The following is an 8,326-nucleotide window of genomic DNA, read 5'->3' as shown; positions in this document are numbered from 1 at the left end:
CAGTCAGTGGCTGCTGATGACTCAGTATGTAAAGCTAGGTGTATCCTCGAAGCCCCTACTCCTAGTTTACAAGAACAATAACGTCATATTTTACAATGATGTCTATCAAGGAGTACATGTAGGCTGAATTTGGTCTTACCTCCATATAGAACAACTTCGTATTTTCCTTAAATTTCTAGTCCAGTTTCTTTTTTTTTTCTAGATCTCTTTATTTCTCTGGCCACCTATTTTACCTAAACTATGCTTCTATATGTTTGTACCAAATCTTTCCCTAGACCTTGCAGCTGTATCAAACAATGATTAAATTTTTCCACTACTAAAATTTACTTTTCTTTATTTCACCACCTCTCCAACTTCTCAAGATCACAAGCTCTACTTGATAGCTGCATAACCCTATCCTAGATTCTTACACATTCTTTATATTTCAAGGTTTAAAAGTTGTTTAAAACTGCAGTGATATGTTGTTTGCTTCTCGGACATTGTCTTGTTCCTTGTTGCTGCAGCTATTATTATTACTATTATTACTAGCTAAGGGAAAATAGCTCAGTGAGGAAAGGAAATAAGGAAATAAATACACTATGAGAAGTAATAGAAAATTAGAATAGAACATTTTAAAAACATTAACAACATTAAAGCAGATATTTCAGGATATATAAAGTATAAAAAGACTTATGTCAGCATTTTCATCATAAAAACATTTGCTACAAGTTTGAACTGTTGAAGTTCCACAGATTCAACTACCTGATTAGGAAGATAATTCCACAACCTGGTCATAGCTGGTATAAAACTTCTGGAAGACTGTGTAGTATTGAGCCTCATGATGGAAGAGGCCTGACTACTAGAATTTACTGCATGCCTAGTATTGCGAACAGGGTGGTACTGTCGGGGAAGATCTAAATGTAAAAGTTGGTCAAAATTATGAAAATTCTTATGCAACATGCATAAGGAACTAACTAATGACGGTGCCAGAGATTAATATCCAAATCAAAAATAAGAAATTTAATAGACTGTAAGTTCCTGTCCAACAAATTGAGTTGAGAATCAGCAGCTGAAGACTAGACCAGAGAACAATACTCGAAACAAGGTAGGATGAAAGAATTAAAGCACTTCTTCAGAATAGATTGATCACTGAAAATCTTAAAAGACTTACTCTATAACCTAATATTTGTGCAATTGAAGAAGACGGACACCTAATGTGTTTCTCGAAAGTAAATTTGCTGTTGAGATTCAAAACTAAGATTTCGAAAAGAGTCTTACAAAGTGAAAGAAACATTATCAATTCTGAGATCTAGATGTTGACGATCCACTGTCCTTGACCTACTTACAATCATAATTTGAGTTGTTAGGGTTCAGCGTCATACACCATAATTTGCACGATTCAGTAATTTTAGATTGGTCTATATAATCAGATTCAGAATTCCTAGATCTACATTCAGAAGATGGAATCGATGCAAAGAGAGTACCATCCTCTGTTTATGTAACAAGCTTGTTTTTTAGGTCAAACCACATACCATGTGTATATATTATGAAAAGTAATGGGCCAAGAACACTTCCCTGGGGAACACCAGATATCACATTACTCTACCTACTATGGTGCCCATCAACAACTCTTTGCAATCTATTACTAAAAAATTCAATGAAAACACCCACCCACTCCCAACTGTTTGAGCTTGGAAACAAGGTCCTCATGGATAACACGGTCAAAGTCAGCACTAAAATAAAGGCCAATCATACGAACTTCCTGTCCACAATCAAGGGATTTCTGTACAGCATTAGTGATTGTAAGAAAATCATCACATGCTCCTAGCCTTTTCAAAAACCAAATTGCAAACTAGAGAATAGATGATTACCTTCAGCAAACATATTGGGACATTGTGCCAAAAGACGTTCAAAAATTTTAGATAATATGGGAGTTATGGAAATTGGGTAGTAATCAGTTTGGTTTGAGCTACCACAAACACATTTGCATAGTGAATTACCAATTCTTCAACAAGCGCTAAAAGCTCACACCTCCATAAGCATGAAGGTCAATCAAGGGAGCTTTAATTTCACGTGATCAAAAACCTAAGCTAGTTAGTTTAGCCTCAGGAAAACAGGAATGAGGAAGTTCAAGATTCTCATTACTCTGTTTACTGTCAAACACATCAACCAAAAGGGTTGCCTTTTCCTTTGGACAGTGAGTGACAGAATCCTCTGGCTTTAGTAAAGGAGTGCATATATAAAGGTAGTCCACCATTTATTTTCCTGGGTTGTACCAGCCTTTAGACCATAATATATAAAGAATGTGAAACTGCAGTTAGCAGAATAAGGGAACACCATAGAAGAGATATTCGTTTTCATGATACGAAATTAGGTGTTGTCGTAAGATGATAGAAGATATATGTTTATCCATACTAGGACCAGGTGGAGCTGGACAATGGGCTGATGGCTCAACAACTAGACCTATTTGCTGCCTGAACAACACTCTCCCCCCCCCCCAACCGTTCTTTAGATTAAATGGACGGTAAGGCTGCACACCCTAATGGAAACTATCAGGCTAGAGTAGAGCTTGAACTCCGCACCCATGGAATGCGAGTCAAGGAAGTTTACAATAAGCTATTGTAACTTCTTCAATTTCCTACGTTTTACCCCCAGCCCACATATCCTCTATCTCGACCATATATGTCCTCCTGAATTCATCATCATCATCATTATTTTCTCCTACGCCTATTGGCGCAAAAGGCCTCGGTTAGGTTTCAACAGTCGTCTCTATCTAGAGCAATTAAATCAATACTTCTCCATGCATCATCTCCTACTTCACGTTTCATATTCCTCAGCCTTGCAGGCCTGAGTCTTCCAACTCCTGAATTACTTATTGTTAAACTTGTTAGTCTTATTAACTACTAAAGCTCTAACAGCCTTAATTTTCGTCATAGAGAGGTCAGGTTGTTCTCATTCTGTTGGAAAATGCCTGAAGTTTCTCAAAAAATTATAAAAAATATGCAAAAAAAAATATAAATAGCATTTTTTGCAAGAACGTACCGGTACGTCAATGGGGGTAAAGGGATGAGTTTTGTGAAACGTACCAGTACGTCCTTTGGGGGTAAAAGGGTTAAGTTTCCCCACTTTTTGGTCAACTTGAAAATCTATTTAGCCTGCCATTTTGATTCTACCAGACAAGAATTAAACACTTCAAAGTGACTCTTTTTCTTGGCATCACATCCATTAACTTACTCATACTACAAATCGGTATATCGATAATTATCATGAAGTAAGAGCATTTTTTTCTAATTTTTGTTCTTATTTATTGGGATATAATCTTTTAAGCTTTGAATGTCCTTGCTACTCTCAATTTCATAAAGTTATTATTTTTACCTTAAATATTTCAACGCAAACACTCACACGCTCACGCATACACATGCAACAGAAAAAGAGAATGAGGGAGCTCTAACAAACTTGTATATACTCACACGCACACCTATTTGGATTGAAGTCATAAAATGGAGGCTTACATGACTCCAAGGTAAGAGTGATATGTTTTATAAATGCATGTAATTACATTGAATGACCGATACATTTAAAAATGTTTGAACACCAATCATTTTCCAGAAGCAAAAGAGCTATACATAAATGTTGCAGGATCTCTGAAGTGACTTTTCTAGAGTATTAACTAGATTATCTAGTTGCTATTAGATTTTTCAACGATAATGATCTGAATTATATCAGTGATAGGTTTTAAAGCTTGTAATTTTCTTTTTTAAATTCTCTTCAAAATAATTTTCCATTCTTTTGCCTGGTACAAATAGTTATCTTTCTTAAAAAGGGTTTAATAAGGCAATACAAGTTACTTACAATTTCATGCATAAATTATCGTTTTACTTAATTATGATTTCTTTCTTTATTATCGAGTAAAAGATGAAGATAATAGTAAACAATTCGACTACTGAATTTCTATATAGATCAAGATAATTGATGTGCTAATTGTATAAAGAATATGATATTTTTAAGCTCTATATATCTTATAACATCTTATTCCAATGATTCACACGTAAGAAGATTGTCTAAAAAGGACAATATCATGATGCTCATAATAATCCTATTCATAAAGCAGTATTTTTTCAGTGAAATAGAGGCCTACTGTAGACCTATTCTGTATTGGACACTTTGGGCAGCTACTGGGTTTCATATCCAGTTTCGAACATACACATAGAAATGAAAGTCAAGGAGAGTGTTCAGTAGTGATTCCTGTTAATCGCTATAAACTTATAGAAGACAGCATTTCTGGTCTCTTATATCCGGGTGATCTGGTATTGCACTGCACGAAGCAGCTTGAGCAACACTGAATGATCTGCGCCTCACAACTTCCATAATGTTGCCAAGGGATTTAAGACGGCCTCGAGTAGCTGATGGTGCCTGCAAGAAATATAAGATCAATTTTTCATTACAGAAGGGAAACTTAACGAATGCTATTGCTTCTATTATAGAACTAGTGTTAATCTATAGGCTGCTATAAGAGATCCTATAAGTGGAACGATTATTGGCCCGATTACTCTTTACCGATGTTATAGTTAATGAATAAGACAAGTAAGATTTCAACATAATCTGAGAGGAGAATTTTGAATTACTGTTCATGAAAAAATGTCTATTAAACAATCAGCAAATTCACTTCCATGAATATTTATGAAAGGATTTCTCAGACAGCAATGAGAATAGTTCAGTGCCAAAGCACTACTTTACCATCTCATTGTTAGCGAGTCCATATGTTCTAATAAGTAGCTGCTTAAACAGCTCCCCAACGTTAATGTTATATTTTGCCGAAGTCTCGAGGTAAGAGGCATTGCTCATGTCGGTGTCGACCCAATTCTGCGCTCGCTGGTAACTCACAACCCGTTCTCGATCAAGGTCAACTTTGTTTCCAACCACTACTACTGGAGCCGAGTCTAAACCTGTACAGGAGATTAGATGATAAGTATCCTACCTTCATAAGAAAAACAATGCAAGCAATTGAAGATTTTCAACATTATGAAAATTCCACAAAAATTTCTACTAAATAACAAAAAAGGAAAAGTTTTAAATTGCTACGGTCTCATAATTTGGAGAAAACTATGCATATTTCAGCAGTAAATGTCATACAATGATATATATTAGAAACATCCTGATTGCATGAAAACAGTAAGTGATACAAAAGGGTAAATTTCATTTTATACTAAATGGGAATCACATAATATATAACTCTTTATCCACACCTTGAACCAACCACCAAAGTTCATAATATGTGACGACAAACTCTTTGCTCTATCATGGCTACAGGCATGCAGGGGAATGGACGAACTATCAAGAATGAAAACAATCGTGGATAACCACTTTGGTGGAAGAAAATAAAAAGTCATAAGAAACAGATACCTGATAGATGTTGATTAGAAGAGAGAATATCTAAGCAAATGAAAGAAAAGATAGAGCACAAGGATAACTCGTATGACAATTTCTATTGCAATGGTTTTATTTCAAAAAGAAATTAGAAATGCAGTGTACCTATTGGATTTAGGAAGTTGCAGAAGTTAGGCAATATCAAGACTACGGTAACTTGAGTTATTTACCTTAACTGGAAACATGAAGAGAATAAAGGATTTTTATTTAATTCTCTTCTTGTTTCCTTGGTTGACAAGGAAAGTTGAAGATTGGCTATTTCTAAAGAATTTTGATGAAGATAATTTTCCTATTCTGTACTCCCCGAGACAGTGATCAGTTGATTATATGAAAAGGAAGTGAATTAAAAAAAAAAAGACGAAGGGATGAAAAAATAAGGAGACAATCTTATGTTAGGATATAAAAAAGAAAAGAAATATGGTCTTTTTCAAACAGTTGTGATGTAAACCACTTAACCTACTGTAAATACCAAAATGGAAAAATCTGAAAAGGCACCTGATTACCGGTACACGGGATCATAATCATCTCCTCCTACACCTATTGACGCAAAGGATCTCGGTTAGATTTCGCTTGTCGTCTCTATCTCGAGCTTTTGATTCAATACTTCTCCATTCATCATCCCCTAATTCACGCTTAATAGTGCTCAGCCAGGTAAGCCTGGGTCTTTCAACTTTTCTAGTGCTTGTGAAGCCCAGTTAATTGTTTAGAGAACTAATCTCTCTTGGGGAGTGGGAAGAGCATGTCCAAACCATCTTCGTATACCCCTCACCATGATCTCATCCACATATGGCACTTGAGTAATCTCTCTTACAGATTCATTTCTAATCCCGTCCTGCCATTTGCCTCCCAATATTTTCTGAATATACTCTACATAATCTGTTGGATATTGTTTCATTGTCATACCATGATTCATGTCTACACAGTAATACGGATCACAATAAACTGACATATAGCCTGACTTTTTTATGTAACTTGAGATGATTTGATTTCCAAATTTTGCTTAACCTACACTTGTCTGTTTGCTTTTTTCAATCTTTCAAAAATCTCAAATTCCAAATACTCTATATTAGAGATCATAGTTCCTAAATACTTGAATAATTCTACCTCATAAATCCTTTCTCCTTCCAATGATATTTCATCTTTCATTGCACATACCGTTCTCATTTTCTCTGTCTTTCATTTATTCATCTAGAACATAGCCTCATGTGATATTTCATGCATTCACGTAAGAAAACAATGAAAATTCTGTGGTGTTCTGCTAATAATAACAGCGTCATCAGCATACTCTAGGTTATCTAATTTTCTATTACCAATTCAATCCAATCCTTCTCCACCATCTCGAACTGTTCTAAGCATTACAAAATACATGAGCAGAATAAACAGCATAGGTGACAACACATTCCCTTGGAGCATTCCACTGTTCAATGGAAATTCAATAGATAAGACTCCACCAACATTAAAGTTTTACTTGCCATGTTCATGAACATACTTAATCAAATTTACATATTTAAGAGGCACTCCATAATGACGCAAAACTCTCAACAAAATTGGCTAGTGCACACTATCTAAGATTTTTTTGTGGTCCACAAATGCTTCAAAGGTGGATTTCTATATTTTACACATGGCTGTACAACCTGTCTTAAAATGAAAATGAGATCAGTACAACTTCTACATTTTCTGAATCCTGCTTGTTCATCTCTCAGTTTTTCATCAATCTTTCTCTTTAGTCTTTTTAGAATAGGCATACTATATATTTGCATGACAACTGACGTCTATGTGATGCCTCTGTAATTATTGCAATCAGTCAGATCTCATTTTTTGCCATTTTCATCGATACTCCTAGGTCCCATTCATCGGGTTTGGCCTCTTCCCCCGACATTCTACAAAATAATCTTATAAGTATTCTGGGAATCACTTCATTTTCGGCCAATATTATTTCAGCAGTTATTCCATTATATCCAGAGGATTTACATCTCCTGGGTCTTTTAAAGATAGCTTCTACTTCAGTCACATTGAATTCATTCATGAGCACATTAAGGTCTTCCTCATCTTCAGGTATATCAATCAAATTATTCCCTTCATATATTCTATACATGAACTCTCTAAAATATTCCATCTAACGCTGCCTTTCTTCATCTTCTGTTGCTTAATGTCTTTTTGGTGGGTATATGCTTCTTTTTCTTTGCCCCCGTGGATATTTCATTGATGATTCAATGAGCAATTCTTACACCATAGCCTCTCCCTGAATTCAAAGCTTTGTCAGCCTCATATGCTTTCCTGTCTAAATACTCTCTCCAATCATTCTTAGCTTTTCTTATGACCTCGCTATCATTATTGGAATATTTTGCATGCTCAACCTTGTAATTTTCATTAGTTCCTCGAAAACTTTAGTCAATCAATTTCTGTTTTTTATAGTGTCCCCAGTTTCATTCGATATCCATGGCATTCTCTTTGTAACTGTCTGTCTCAAAAGTTCACTACTAACTGATTGATAAATGTTCTCAATATCACATCATTATTCGTTAATTGTCTGCTCTTCCTCTCTTGTAGACTCTAGGACTGCAAAGGGATTCCTACATTAAATTGTAAATGTTTCTCTGAGTTCATCTTCTAGAAGCTTCCTCGTATGAAACCTAGGTATAGCATCAACATTTCTGTTGGGTGCTTTCAGTTTTAATTTCTGTATGGCAATGAGGAAGCTGATGATCATTACCAATATCTGCACCTCTATAGCTTCATACATTTCCCAGAATCCTCTTTAATTTTTTATTAATTGCTATGTGATCTATTTGATTTTCGGAATTGCCATATGACGGAGTCCATGTATATTTGTGGATATCCTTGTGCTGGAAAAGAGTACCTTTAATAACAAGAATGCTTGTTGAACAAAAACATAAAATGTGCTTCATTTTCATTTGCA

Source organism: Palaemon carinicauda, chromosome 2, assembly GCF_036898095.1.
Source record: "Palaemon carinicauda isolate YSFRI2023 chromosome 2, ASM3689809v2, whole genome shotgun sequence".
In the NCBI taxonomy this organism is placed as follows: Eukaryota; Metazoa; Arthropoda; class Malacostraca; order Decapoda; family Palaemonidae; genus Palaemon; species Palaemon carinicauda.
This window is presented reverse-complemented; position numbering follows the sequence as displayed.